A 16597-nucleotide genomic window follows, 5' to 3' on the forward strand; every position below is an offset into this window, starting at 1 on the left:
CCAGGACAATTGTTTACTGCAACTCCCATACATACAACAACATCAGTGCCATGGTTGGGAGGCGACCAAGCAGTAAGGGACACAAAGGTGGCCGAGCTCAACAAGGTGGGCACGGTAGGGGACATGGCCAGGATGTGCAGGGTGGCCCAAGAGGCCAGTGTGTGGAGGACCGATCGGGACCACCTGTGCACCCCCAATGGTTGGAGGAAATGTAGCTGACACCATCCCAGCTCAGCCCTTGTTAAACCAGCCCATATTGTCAACTGAACCGACACAGGATGACTCCCAGGCTGACTTCCATGTCACCAAGTCTAAGCCACATGTGGTGGTGAAAGTTGCTGTCACCAGGCCACATGGATCTGGGGCAGCAATGTCATCTGCTGCCCCAAGTAGCCAGGGTGAGGAGGCTGCAAGGGAAGCTGCAGCTCAATCCACCCCAGCTCCGAGCCTCCCAGTGGGACAGTGTCGGTCCAAGTCCATCACACCGAGGCTGGTCCTGCCAACATCACCCTGCAGCCAATGACTGCAGTGAGACCTTTGGTAATTGTGCCTTTGGAAACTTCCAGTACCCTGTCCACCTGCGCTTCTGCCCCTACCAACCAGAGCAGCGTAAGCCACTCAGGATGCGCACCACCTTCCAAGAAAAAGAAGGGTGCTCTTGCACTACAGGCTGGGACCCCAGACACGACTACACACTCCGGCACGTCAAGGAAGCCTAGCTTCAATGACGCCAAACTAAATGCACTTGTGGCCTATGTGTTGGCACATAGCCGTGAAATGGTGGTGACTGCAGGGTGCAAGAATACGCCTGCTCAACGTAGGGCCCACTGGCAGACCATTGCGGACCACATTAGTGCCCTTGGATTTGTGAGGCGCACAGCTGATGATTGCTATAAGCGGTGGAATGACTTGAAACGCAGAGCAAAGAACAAGCTGGCTTCCAATCATGCCTCTACTCTGGTGACTGGTGGTGGTTCTCCACCACAGGACAACCAACTTACTGAACATGAGTCTGTCGCTGGAGGATTCATCACAGAGGATCAGATGCGAGGCGTGGGAGACCTACCAGATCTTGAAGCATTGTCCAGTGAATGGCCATGCATGTGTGTGCAATCCATGTGTATGTTGCTTGGGTGATGTATTCTGATTGAGTGCCAGGTGAGGCTGTGTAGTCATGACTTTTATGGGTCACCCATGTGGTCCCTCCAAACCATTTCCCAGACTTGGGTTTGGGTATGACAGTATCCCTTCTGACCACAGTTGCCAAATTGCACCAGATTACTGCAGTTGCCCTTCAACTGTCATCTTGCAACAACATTGTTCAAAATGTTTTCCTGTTCATTCAGCCTGATTGTTTCAATCCATATTCAAGCCATATTTAGGCCCCTTTTTTTGATGTACTGGCACAAATGTCACATACTTCTGTCATAGATTACACCCCACAATGTCCCACATTTATTACCTTGTTATGGGAATGATTTCACCATTCAGGCTGATTGAGTAATGGCCTGCACACAATCATTTTTGGGGCCTGTATGAATTTTTAACATAACTGTTGTCTTCTGTCATGTTGAAGTGACCAACCATTGATGTATTCATCTGCCTGCCATCACTGTATCAGTGAACATTGGATATGTTGCAGCGTGTGGCACATGCATGTTTTGTCACACTATTTTGCATGTTTTATCTCATTATGTCCATCTCACATGGATGGGTGACAGTATTGATTTCCTACCATATGGCTGTACTTGTCAAATGTACCATGGCTAAGCTACGTGCCATCTGTGGGATGGCATGTGTCATGTATGTGTATTGGACATGCCACTCACAGGCTAATGTGTGATGCCAGTGCTATCCAGCATGCTGCATATGTGTTGATTTTCCATCTTGGAGTCCTCAGTGTCTGCTGTTTGCCTTCCCTTCCAACTCATTGACAGTGCATGCATGCCAGGGTTATAGTCATGTGGGACATGTGCAATTTATGTACTGGATCTCTGCCTCGTCAGGCCTATGTGTGTGCTATGGTGCTCATGCCTGTTTCCATTTGTTATCTTTCATGTTTTTGCAGGTGATAAGGCACTTGATGCTGTTGAGGAGGAGGAGATGGTGCAGACCCAGGAGGAATCACAGCCACAACCGGGCACCAGTGGAGGACGTGGGGTTGTGGTGGGTGAAAACCCAATCCTCCTGCAGACCATACTGTCCATGGGTGTCTCTGGGTACACCTCCGCAGACCTCTATGAATCAGGTGTTGAATGGACAGTGAGACATATGTGCCGTCGCAGGTGAGTGTTTCTGGCAGGGATGCTGTTCTGTCCAATCCACCTGCACCGGGGGTAGACCCCTCTATGGCAATATCAGTGTTGGTAAGGCCGCCTTTGGCGGTTACGGATGCAGGGTCACATGCCACAATATTTGCTCCTGTTCCTCGGCGAGCAGATCAAAGGAGGAATGCAGTCCTGCAGCCTCAGGCAGTGCCAGCACAGCAAGGTGCAGATCGCCTTGCCCCAAACAGGTGCGGTGCCCGCCAATGCGGTGGCCGTGCGCCACCAGGCAATACTGTGTGGGAGAACTCCATGTACAGTATACCAGCACAACAGGGGCATCGTGTGATAGGGTGGCCACTTCCATTCTCCCCCGTGAAAGGCAGATGGAGCTCCAGCAGCAGCAGGCAACAGACTCCATTTGCCACTCACACAGGGAGAACATGTTGGCATCCAACAGGGACCGACGGGCTGCACTGGAGACTCTGCGCGCAGCCATATCTGTAGAGTCACAGGCCCACAGGGAATCCCTGAGGTTAGAACACGGGTCCCTCAGAGATACACTGGGTGAACTTCAGGTTTCCCAGAATTTTAGGTCAGAACAGCAGCTGGAGCAGCTCACACGTTCACTCTCAGCTGAGCTCCAGGCAACCCGTCAGGAGATTCGGGCATCATGTGAGGCCATGCAAGCAGAAATGTGTGCTACCCGTGAGGTGCTGCATGGGGATCTCCGTACCATCAGCCTGCAAACCTTTCACCACCCATGTGCAGCAGCCGTGCATGTGGTTGGGGATGTGGGGGCACCACCATGTCCACCGGCACGCATCGGCGGGTTGCAACGCTGTTCAGGACACATGCTGCCACTATGATCCTGCACACTACTCGGGGCGCGTATAGCAGCTGCCCACCAGAGCGGTCAAGGGAGCGAAAGCGTGACTTGAGCACTCCAAATGTGCGCTCCACTATGCCCTGGGTTGCAATATGGGCTGTGTTGTATCTTACCTCGGGTGGTGTGGTGGGGTTCCGAAATTGGCGTCATCATGTAGGTGCTCAGAGGGTAGGCACTGTCCCCTGGGAAGGTGATGATGGCTATCATTAGTGGGGTTGTCACATTACTCAGTATCTGACATGCATGCATGTGCAGTGACATTTATACTCACCAATCAGCCATGTGTCGCCATGCCGCCCAGCTTCCAGGTCCCGGTTTAGGGGTGACATTCTGAAAATGAAACTATCATGGCTTGACCCTGGATAGTTGGCATATACTGAAGTGATTAATCCCTTGGCATCACATACTAACTGCACATTGATTGAATGCCAGTGCTTGCGGTTTTGATATATGTGCTCAGTGGCCCTGGGAGGACGTAGAGCCACATGGGTGCAATCAATGGCACCTAGCACTTTGGGGAACTGTGCCACCCTGTAAAAGTCCTGGACCATGGCCTGCCTTTCTGCAGGTGTTCTGGGCATGTATATGTGCCTGCAGACTGAGGGGCTTGCAGTCATGATGGCCAACAACTGGTGTATGCAGCGTGACTGCGTGGCCTGTGACACACGCCCCACTATGGCACTTGTCCGCTGAAATTAACCAGTAGCCAAGAAGTGCAGTACATTGAGCACCTTTTCCCAAGGGACTCAGTGCTTGCGAGCACAGGGAGGGTGATGTGAGGTCATCCTCCCACTCACTCACCAGGTCGAGGATTATCTGTGGTGGAAACCTGTACCTACCATACACCTGGTCATCAGGCATCCCAAAAAGGCTGGTCCTGGGTAAAAAATGCAGGGCCTGCCTATCCTCATCCTCCTGCAGTGTCCCACGACCACTGCTGCGAGGAACGGTATATTCATCGTAGCGTCTGAGCTTGTTTGTTGTTTGTGCGCACTTTTATGCTGCGCTGGGCCGCTTACGCCTGCTTCCTGCTGGCGTACGTGTTTCCGGATTAGCGCGTCTTTTTTGGCGCACGCCTTTCCCCTGTACGATTCCATGAATATGTGTTGTTGGCGCGTGTGTGGGCATTGTGAGCATTTACCTCCTGTACTTCCCCCGTAACGTCCACAGTTTCACGCGTTGTTCCCCATTCTGCGTGTTACGCCCCGTGTTTCGGCCACTTTTGTTGTGTGTGCTGCGTTATGTGCACTTTCCCTGTGCGCGTAGCGCACGCCGTTTAATGACGTGTGCGCCCGCGTGTGCCAGCCATTATTTTAGTGCACATGCCAGGATTTACACGTGCACTGAATTCCATGAATCAATGTACGTGGCTTTGGCACGTGTGCGCTGTGATTTTCATGCTTGTGCTGCGATTTTTACTCTTGCGCTCTCCCCTTTTCGGCGCACATTTATTCCATGAATCGGCCCGTAAATATCACACCACACCAGCAAAAAAAAACATCTTTTTAAAACAAACACTTTTTACATCACCCCCAAAATCACTTTAACACACACCATAAGTGATTAATAAAGCATTGTAGATAACTTCACATTTCTACTGCTCTGTGATACATCTTTTATTTTGAAAACAACAAGAATACTTCATGATTTTATATCATGCACCTCATCAAAATTCAATTTATTTCCTAATAAACAACTTTCAATAATCATTCCCACCCATTTTTTACATATACAGCAGCACCACTTCATTGTTAACAAATACAGTAAAAATCTAAGAAAACACTGAGCCCATTATCAACATATCATCAAATCACACTTTCAACAAACCAATGAGCAACAACGGATTAATGCCAATCATATTTGATCACAGGTAACATGAACTGCACAGTGTGAGTTTTCCAGTCAAAATGAGAAAAGTAGACAACATTGGGAGTTTCATACTTTCCAAAATCAAAACCACAAAAAGATGACTATATTGTCAGAAAACTAAGAAAATAGCTGACATATTCACTGCATTCTTTCACAATGAAATACACATTAACAAATGTAACACTTCCCAATTAGAAACACCAAAATGCATACAAACCCTGCCCAGCATCAAAAGTAGCTGCAGATATTCAATGTGGCTACAAAGCTTACTTTTAGCCGTGGGTACACATACTTTTTCTGCAAGCCCCAAATCAAACTAAATTGGCCTTGAAACCTTCAAATCAATTAAGTGAACAACCAAGTGCATAAACTAACACACACAAATAAAATTCTGTACTGTATCATCCACATAAAAGTATGATTATTGCACTGAGAATTTGTATTTATAGATGCGACTTTAAATATACCCACGGTTCTGTCCACAACAAATAAAATACTGAATAATATTGACACGCCTATGCACATGATTTTCATAGACACTGTTATACAAAAAGCCCCTCCTGGATGTTTGTTGATAACCATAGCTAATCGCAAAAACTACAGATTCATAATTGCATTTTCACTCCACCAAACTCCAAAAACTGTCCCTAACATGCCTACTAGCCCCCTTCCACTCCTCATAGTCTCCTTTCACCCACCTAGTCTCTTACAATCCCCCACTCAATTCATATAAGATGCCACCCCACCCAAAACTTTGCATGGCCACAGCTACCACACGTTCACAAATACACAACGTGTCATTTACCTGAATTTAGCCATTGCTGTAGGAGGGGTGCAGGGTATCTACGCATGAATAGCAATGCCAAGCCCTGTGTGGCTGCTAGATAGCCATCAATAACATCAACAGCACTATCAACCAATTATAAACTACAACATACATACACATCATACATACCCTGCACATACAAACTACTAGAAATTCAAACTAGAATTACTTTTCCTGGAAATAGAGAAAGACTGCAGATTTCATGGCTGGTTTGAAAACTGTGTGGATTATTGGATACAGTTGGCTATTTTGGTTGCTGGCTTTTTGTGAGAAACTAAATATTAACATGGACCTAGGTTTGAGAGATTTTAGAATTAAACTGTTTGGATTGCAGAGAATGTGTTGATTCTAAGCATTTCCAAAATTGTTAAGTCTGAGAAGTAGAGGGCACCTAGACGTCATACTAATTCCTTGTGGAGGCAATAATTTGGGGACTGTACAAGCGGTGTCCCTTACTTTAATGATGAAACAAGACATGGGAAAACTAATGGAATTATTTCCTCACACCATCTTTATCTTTTCCAATCTCACTCAGAGGCAAAAACAGAGATGGACCACCAGATTTAATGGTAAAATTGGGAAATCCCAGAGAAATGTTAATAAAGCAGTTTCAGCATTCATGACAGACCACAACAAATTATGGATTACAAGCAACAACATACAGTTCAACATGGCCAATTTCTATGGACATGATGGAGTACACCTAACCGATGAAGGAAATGCAGTGTTCCTTCATAACATTAAAACAGTACTACTAATGTGCTAACGTTCTACACTCATTGCACCCCAAAACAGTCCTTTTAAGGAATTCTTATATAAAAATACACAAATACAATACATAATAACCGTGGCTACAGTTCATTGACTTTGATTGTAACCACAGTTACAAAAAGTCAGTTGACAAAGGACAGACTTCAAGTTTTATACTGCAATCCAACTTAAATGATGAATACAGAACAACACTACTCATGTACTTATGTAAAGTATTTGAAAAATAAGAAACCAACAAAAAAAATACATCACAGTAAACCAGATAGGCAAACATTGCACACTCACACAACATAATACCATGAATGAGAATAGACAACCTGCAATACATTCTGCCTCATCACGAGTTTGGCAGAAAGCCTTAAATGCAGCAGTAATGCTCTTACTGCTGCATTTAAAGGTCTGCCAAATCACAGGTTTGGCAGGATTTACCCCCAGCTCTGAGCTGGGGGCAAATCCGCCACGATTTTGCTGATTTTTGGTGCTATTACCGCTGTGCTAATACCGCTGGTGGTAGTAGCGCTGAGAATTCTCCACTGGGCCCAATGGGGAATGGGAAATTCCCAAATGGGCACAATGGGGAATGGGGACTTATGGTTCTGCCAAACACGTGATCCAGCGGTAAAAGCGCCAGGGGTTTGGCGGTAACACTAATAGCCCTGGCTGTAATACCGCTGGGGATACCGCCCAACTCGTGATGAGGCCCATTGCATGGCGTATCTAAAACTAGACTACAATTGCTCCTTTTTATACTAATTTTTTGCAACTATTTTCTTCTCTCTTTCTTTGAAGTCTCACATGCTCAAAAGTCGGAAAACACACATCCAAAATAAAATAAAAACTCTCTAATACCTACCAGGTGACTGATTTTTCACACAGACATCACTATACCTAAACAAAGTACTATCAAAAAAAATATAGAACACTGACACCCCAAACTATATAGCCGTGGATATCGAACTACACATACCCTCAGCTATCTGTAGTCCTTTGTGGCCTCGGATATAGCCGTGAATATCGGCAAAACAGCCAAAATAAAAATGCTTTCCTGCCCCCCACACCACACAAAGTGCCCCCCTCATCTGTGCCAGCTCCCACCACTCCTCAGATGGCCTCCTCACCTCCCCTGCCCTCTCCCTTCCCCCCACAACACATGCTGCTTTAATGACACAGTTTGCTATGAGATGTCTTATATTCATGGCTACAGCCGAGGCTATGGAAAGCTTTGTGTTGCAAACTCGGTCCCTGTACACCCTCCAACTCTCAGATTTCACTCAGTGCCCTCTAGCCATCTCCCCACCTTTACGCTGATGGCATTTGTATTTTTGTTGAACTGCAAATAGCTTTTTACTGCATTTCATTTTCACATAACCTCGGCTATAGACATGAAAATCTCTCACATCGTGAGAAAAACAAGATGGTGGTTGTTTCATTTTCCTGAAAACCATGATCCTACAATGCACCATGGCAGATATAACTATAATTTTTGGAGAAGGAGTTTGGAGAAGGAGCACCCCCTTCTCCGTCAAATTTAAAAATAACTACGGCATTGAATAACCCCAAACCACGCATGGATTGTGAGTCAACGCTTGGTGCCCAAGTTGTTTTGGACCTGGTCCAAATCTGTCCAGCGGTTTTGGCTGTGCGCTCTGGCAAATATTGACCTTTTTTTCTATGGGAAAATGAATGGGAAGTAGGCTGCATTTTTGGAGAAATAAATGTTGGACGCTTAATAACTTTTTTTTTCAAATCTTTACGAAACTTTGCAGTCTGGGGGGGGCCCACAGACTTTTAATCACTTTCGAAATGTCGGACAAATCTGTTACTGAATCAAAGTTATTAACATTAGAATTTTGAGGGGTCCATATGTGTCTCTAACTCACCTTAAGTAAAGGGTAGCAACTTCCGCCCTATAATAAGCTTAATGGTATGCACAATAAACGAAACTGTTTAACATAGTTTACAGAGAAAACTGTTCAAACCATAATAAGGCTTGTGCAGTACTCCACAGACCACACACAGCACAGGTTACCCTACTCTGCTATGATGACTGTTTCCAATATGTCACATGAGCAAAACAACACACAATAGACATACATGCAATACATCTAAGGAACTATTACAAATAGTGCATCAGGTATTGTGCTTCATTTTTTTGTACAACTCCTTCAGCAACAGCAGTGGCTGGTGAATTATATAATTAAGGGTTTGTAAATGTTTCCCACAATTACACTTTAGCGACCAAGCATAGTGAGGTCGCCCAAACCAATTGACTGGGGTTTGGAGGAAGGTTCGCCCCTTGGTCATTTTTTAAAAAAATTATATTTTAAAATTTTGCTTTTAGAGCACACTTTTTTAAAAACGCCAGTGTTTGTAATCCTTTTTGTAGAGTAGCACATGAAAAAGATCAGTAGTTGCAAGTCACCAACAGTGCACATGAGAAATTTCCAACACATTTACATGATACATTTTTCTACAACCCATACCAGTACAAATAACATTTTCATTCTAGCTTGGCCCATACATGTCCAAGCTGGTTGTACCAATATCTGCCAGCATTCCCACCTCAGAAGATATTCATGTTTGCATTGTGCATAATGCCAGTAATGATACTATATGGAAACATGTCCAAGCTGGGTCTGCCAATGTGTGGCGAAATCCCAACATAATAACATACTCCTACTGGCTTTGCCAGTAAGAATCCCATGCTATAATAAGAAAACCTTTTAAGACTAGCTTTGCCAGTATAGGCCATGTTAGCCACGTAAGAACACCCAGCATAATGGATTTAACCGAGATGACTGTAAAAATGCAATGCCACAACTATCTGCACTTGATGCACCAAAGTACTTCAATCTGGCCATGCAATAAGCTTTCAAATGTTTACTTTACTCTTGAAGCCCAGTCAAAAATACCATATTACAGTCGGAATATATGTTCAGACTGGCTGGACCAAAACCATATTACAGTCGGAATATATGTTCAGACTGGCTGAACCACAGTAGCAACACCTTGGATCCTAGAATGCTCAGAGGCCATAGTAGAAGAACTTATACTGAATTCATCATCAGCACGAGCCGCTGGACTTGATGGCATTACCAACTATATGCTAAAACAGCACTCTAAACATTGGGCACTAATTTTAAATAACATCTTTCAGCGCATTCGTAAATCTCAGAAAATCCCGTATTCTTGGTGAACTTCTTTAATAGTCCCGATCTTTAAAAAGAGCGATCGTGGAATACCGTTGAACTATCGTCCGATAGCTCTACTGGACTCCCCAGGTAAAATCTTTAATCGCCTAGTCCTAAGGGACTTTAATAGATGGACACAGTCGAGTAACTGCCGTGATCAAAATCAGACAGGCTTTGTTGCTGGCCTTGGGACTGCAGTCAATTTAATGATACTCAACGCTTTAATTTAAACATCCTTGTTCTTTACTTTTATTGATTTAAATGCTGCTTTTGATTCAGTATCTCGAGTGAAACTAATTGAAAAACAGATCAAAGCACAATGTCCTCAAAATCTGATTGACATTATTTTCGCCCTACACTCCTCAACCTCTATACAGGTTCGTTTGCTATTATGGGTCTGTTGTCTGCGGTAATAGGAACATCAACAGGGCTGAAGCAGGGGTGTATCCTAGCCTCAGCCCTCTTAATTTAATATCTTTTTGACCATAGCATCAGATTCACCTAAGATTAATTCAACTGCTATACAAGCCTTATGGTACGCTGACGACCTTGTACTTGTCTCAAAGACCCCGACAGGTCTACAAACGCTAATATCTGCACTTGTTATTTACTTTGATGAGCATGAGTTGTCAATGAATGTAAATAAATCTCCGATAGTAGCGTATACCCCTAAACTAAATCATAGAAATAAATTTGTTTGGAGGGTTAGGGATCTCACATTAGATATTGTACCTAGTTACACATACCTGGGCTTACAATTTGAACATATCTCAAACTAAATGAATTCTCCATAAATATGGCAAATTCACTATCAACCCAGCGTTACACTTTTGGCAACAAAAAGTATCACCTGTGTTATTGTATGGGTTGGAGGCAAGAGCTGTTACTTCCACGAACTTCCTGAATAAATTAGAAGACTAATTTTGGAGACAAATCTTAAATATAAAAATCCACCCCTGGCCCATGTTTGAGATATGAGCTAGGTCTTACATCTTTAAGTGCAAAATATCATTGGCATTTATGTGCTTTACTTCGCAAATGTCTTGTCAATACTAATGGAGAGTCAATTCTTGCTACATTATCATCATATTTGTTTTCATCAAATCATGTGTTTATCTAGAAATGGACCAAATATGTTTACCAAATTATGGCTGTGGCAGATGTCAATCTTGAAACTCTCATAATGAATCCTGTTAGAGCAAAAAAGAAAATCTTTCTCCATGAGACTCGCTCACTATGCTTACAATATAAGCACTTTAACACCAAATGCTATGTTGACAAGAAATTGGGGATTGTTGAAGCCTATTTATTGAAATCTCCATCTCCTCAAGTACGTATAGCAATGGTAAGAATGAGACTTAATCTGTGGCCCACTCGTGACATCTTGGCCCAACATAGACAAATTGATATGACTGAGAACTATTGTAGATTTTGTAGTTATTTAACACAAAAAGAAACTCTGTAACACCTAATCATAGAATGCATAGCCTTGATTCCTCTGAGAAATAAACTATACAAGAAGCATATGGCTGTAGTTGCGAATGTGCAGCCGGACCTTAGATGGGCATTTCTATTTAACTGTACTAATATGAGCTTAAATATTTCTTCAGTGAATTTTCTTACTGCCTTTCGCTTGTTTGAATAAGGGGGCCAGCAGAATTGCTAATGAAATGTTACAGAACGAGAAAGACTTTTATTGTAAATGCTTTCTTCAAGTTAATTATTATTTATAATCTAAGATGAATTGTCTGATCAAACTTAGAATGTTTTCCTTTCTGTAACTTAGGTTTGTTTTATAAATGTGTTGAAATGTCCTGATTATTATGTAAACAATGTAGAATTTGATTATTTTGCAATTAATTATGGTTAAAATGTTTTACAAAAAATTGAAAAAAGTTGATTGATTTCAGCTAAATTTCAATAAAAAAAAAAGCTTTCAAATGTTTCAATGTAGCCCAGTCAAAAATACCATATTACAGTCAGAATATATGTTCAGACTGTCTGAACCACATTAGCTCAATTGAACCATGTAATAAAACATCTAATGTTTCCTTTAGTATGAATGGCCATTTAAACGTGCCATTTCACAGTAAGAAAATATATCCAGACTGGCCAGTGGGTCATGAAAACTATTTAGCAATTTGCTACTGAAGGTTCACATTTTTCACCTGTTTTCTAGCTCTCCGGTTAACCTCCAGTATGGCAGAAGAGAAATGATTGCCATTCAGTGATGATTACACAGTGGCATTAATGGCAACTACATCTATTCTGGTTTATAGTAATCTGGGAGGAGAAGGTGAAATTCCCAATGATTAGGATAAAGTGGTTCAATTGAGGAAAAGATTGATTAGGACGGAACTACTTGGAGCAATTATGCTCAAATATTTGAAAAAGAAATCCCTCCCGCAGGGTTTGCATGTTAAGAACGAGCCTAGATTATTTCTGGATAGTGAAAAATGTAAAATCCAATGGAGCTATATTGCAAACCGTTGTGGCTGCAATTGGTTTATTCTGATCACTGACAGAGCCAAAGAGACAGCACAAGAAATTGAGCTAAATCTGAAGAAGATAGAAGACAATAAAAAGATAACATCAATAGGTGGTGGTGGGGGGGCGCTAGAGAGCCCAACGATATGGCCACAGGCCCGTGAGCTCTGTGCCACCCAACAAACATCTGGAGCAATGCCCGGCAGATTCCGTCATGGGAACCCCCCAACGAGCAGAGAAATTGGGGCGGCAACCAAGACGGCATTACCTGAGAATAAACCTGAAGTGAATCAGAACTAGAGAACCCCAGAATCAGGCCTGAGAAGTGGCCTGCGTGTAGCCCAGGAGCCGTGAGAGGCAGAGTGGAAGAGCCCTGAGGCATGCCTGTGGCCTCTCCCCTGACAAGGAGGGCTGCAGAACACTGAGCCAGCATCGGAGGAAGGGTGCCCCCACAACCCGGACTCCTGATCCGTAGCTGTGAAGAGCCATAAAGTGACTGGCATCCTGGTTGGAGGGGAGTGTGCAGCGCCAGCCCACGGGGACCCCTCCAGCAACACTGTGCACATTGCGAGCAATTGAGGGAGCATGGGACGGAGAGCACTTTCACTTGGGACCTGAGGTGCAAGCGGCGCCGCCATCTGAGGTTGTGCTCTCCCAGCTGCCTACAGTGGTCTGGGAGGCAAAGCGGACCCCGGCTTGACTGTGCTGGGGAGCAGCCAGGACCAACAGCTGCCAGGAGCACATATACCCCGACCACTTGGCGGTCGTGGTTGAGGCACAGTGGGAGGCCGTGAGTGGGGCTAGATGACCCACAGAGGAGAGAGTGCTCAGACTGCCTGAAGTGCGGAAGAAGATCCTACACTCCAGCACCCCGCCACCGGATGGATAGCGGTGAATAAGTAGGAACAGGGCGGCTTGAATGATAAACATCGGGACACACGATATCCCCTGCGGTGGGGACGGTCTCCTTTTGGCCACACAAGCTGGTCAGATCGAACCGGGAAACAAATCACCTGGTATCATAATTCTCTGTGTCTAGATCCATGCCAGGCCTGATCTTGATGGCGGTGCTGCCCCACCAGCTGCTGATGCATGTATAGGGTGTTGTGTGGGGAGGCGCAGTCACTAGATGAGACAAGGGACACGAGACTGACCAGCAGGATGGAGTGTGGCATGCACCAAAATCAAAAATCAACCCACAAACATCCTAAGAACATGCTACAAAGGTCACAGGACACCGACGGATTGCTGCTGTATTGCTGCAGCCTGAGCTGCCCAAACTCATAGCGGTAAGGGCCAGGGGTGGACCTGCCCACAAGTATCACCACAAGTCCACCAGGGTACACAGGAAAGAACTCTGGGGATGCACATATGTCCAACCCAGAATCCACGGATGGTGCAATAGCAGTGTGCGCTCTGGAGAAAAGCACAAAAAGCAGACATCAACAGACCGAAGCTTCGACTATCCAACAACACCTGGGTGATACGCGATATGGCTGGAACATAGCGGCATGAGCCCGGACAGATTTTGCGGAAGACAGCTGCTTGCTCCAGACGGTGTCTCGCTGGGGGCAGTGAACAGTACCTAACATAACAAGCATCAAAGGCATCAGTAACCCTCGCCCACCGATTTTCCTGACCACCGGCAATGTCCAAATCAGGGAAGGGAGGCAAGCACCAAGCCAAATTACACTTTAACTCGCCCGCTCCAGTCAAAAAGAACAAAACGATGGAGACCACGTCAGACATGCACTCTCAAGCCCTTGTGCAGGAACCAGCAGGAGCATTTCAGGCTATTAAACAAATTTTCACACAGCTGCAATCCAATATTCAGTCCTTGGATGGCAAACTGTACTCCTTGACCTGCAAGGTAGACCACATGCAGGTCCGTCTAGACAAGAATGGTGAGCAACTGGACGAGGCATAGAGAAGGGTCTCCGGGGTGGAAGATGTCTCCACATCCACCGCCAGAGAGATGTCTGGGGTAATATGAGCTTTAAAAGAGCTTGTAGACAAACAGGACGATTTGGAATCCAGATCGAGGAGAAATAACATCAGAATAATAGGACTTTCAGAGAACACTGATCGGAAAGATATGGAGAACCTGGTGGAAGAAATACTGCGGGAAGTCCTTGGCCCCAAAGGCTTTTCAGATGCGTGATTAGTGGAGAGAGCACACCGGATTCCAAGCGGAAGGAGGCCCATACCGGGGGCACCACCACACCCAGTAATAGCACGACGACTAAATTATCGGGTCCGAGAAACAACACTGCACTAAGCTACGGAGAAAAGGACAGTTCACTACAAAGACAGTACAATCAAACTGTTTCCAGACTTTTCGGACGAGGTAAATGCGTCGACGAAGACATTTCTGGAAGTTAAGAAATTGCTGCAGGACTGGGGGCTGAAATATGCAATGTTGTTTCCGGCTAAACTGTGTGTTGAAAATGACGGCTGAGCAATCTTCTTCACTACTCTGGAGGAGGCCACAGGGTTTCTAGAGACACTACCGAGGAGACAACGGGGGAACAATGGCTGATTATGCCTGGCCAGAATATATCCTTTTACAACAGCATTGCTTTGCCGCCTACAGTGATACATTCTTGAAATATTGGGGGAGTCTATGGTTAATTTGAATGTGTTAGGAGGTCGGGCTCCTAGTTGCCCCCCGAGCGGAAGCTTGAAAGGGCATATGTTCAGAGAAGGAAGAAAGCTGAATAGTTGGGGGGCTCAGCACAGATTGTGGGGGGTAAACGTGACACCTCAGGCTTTGAAGTTGACAGGGAAAGGGAGTGGGAAGGTTGGGGACTTAAGGTTCACTGACAAGTTGGGGTTGTCGGTGGGGGAGAGGGGGACACAGGGTACACCTGCCACATTATTTTTGACATTCCCGATGATTGGCGGAACTAGGTCACAAGTATGCACAATGAGTCGCCAATCAGTCATCCAATGGGCAAAGCACGGGAAAAGAGAGTGGTTAATACTGGCAATCATAGGTACATGGACATCACCAAGAGAGAACCGACTTTATCTGTTAAAGGTGAGACATGGCCACGCCTAAATTTGGCACGTGGAATATGAGGGGGCTGAAATGTCACATCAAATGCCGGATGATACTGCTGTATATGCAGCGACATTAAGTAGGAATAGCATTCTTACAGGAAACTCACCTCACGTCAGACATGGAATCTAGGTCTGGGAGGACATGTGGCTGCCACAGGTACTTTTTCTCATACTCTTCTTATGCAAGAGGGGTATGCACTCTAATATACAGCAATGTGGGATTCATCAGACCACAGTGGTGAATGATGACGGGGTAGGGACCTCATTGTTCAGGGTACTATCCAGGTGGAGTTCTATACATTAATTAATTATAATGGCCCAAACCTGGACACGGTGGACACGATGGAATGGGTGGATCGTCAACTTGGGGAGCTGCCATTTGGAAAGATTATCTGAGCTGGCGATTTCAATGTGGTGATGCAACCGGCACTAGACCGGACGGGGGATCTCAGGGATCTGGAAATAGAGGGGCTAACATGCTGCAGGTCATGACCATCTCAGGGGACTTCGTGGATGTGTGGAGAGTTCGCAACCAAGCAGTGAGGCATTACTCGTGCCATTCATACCCTCACAACTCTGCATCAAGGATCAACTTCTTTCTGGTGTCGCACTCACTAATTGACCGGGTGGTAGAGGTGGGACTACATGCTCGTACCGTATCCGATCATGCCCCCGTTATACTAGAGGTGAACTTATTGGGAATGGTAAAGGGAAGGCCCCCCTGACATTTTAAAAGCGAGGGAATCACTGATGCAGTCTTTCCGAGAAAGTAGCCACAGCAATAGACTCCTTCTTGAAGTGATTGTGGGGTCAGTCCAGTCAGCAGGGATTCTGTGGAAAGTTTCAAGTGCGTGATGATGGGGGAATATATTTCCAAGGAGATAGGGATTCTCAGGCAGATAAGACAAGAATTATAACTTAAGGAAAATAGCATACGTATGTCACAGGTGCCATCCCCAAACCCCATTGATTGTGAACAAGCCGAGATCCGAGCCCAGCTATAGGAGTTTCAAGAATTAGCATTACGGGAGGTGAAGTATATCACCAATCAGACTAACGTGCACCAATATGGGGAAGGTCACAAACCCGGTCGAACTTTAGCCAGGGCAACCAAAATGGACGGGTTGGGTGGCAGAATTCTGGCCATTGCAGACGGTCAGGGGAAAGACTGCTTCAAAGACACCGAAATAGTGCGGCAGTTCTCCAATTTTTATAGTCATTTATACTCTTCCAGATT

This window comes from Ambystoma mexicanum, chromosome 7q, assembly GCF_040938575.1.
Source record: "Ambystoma mexicanum isolate Mex_15411 chromosome 7q, UKY_AmexF1_1, whole genome shotgun sequence".
Taxonomy (NCBI): Eukaryota; Metazoa; Chordata; class Amphibia; order Caudata; family Ambystomatidae; genus Ambystoma; species Ambystoma mexicanum.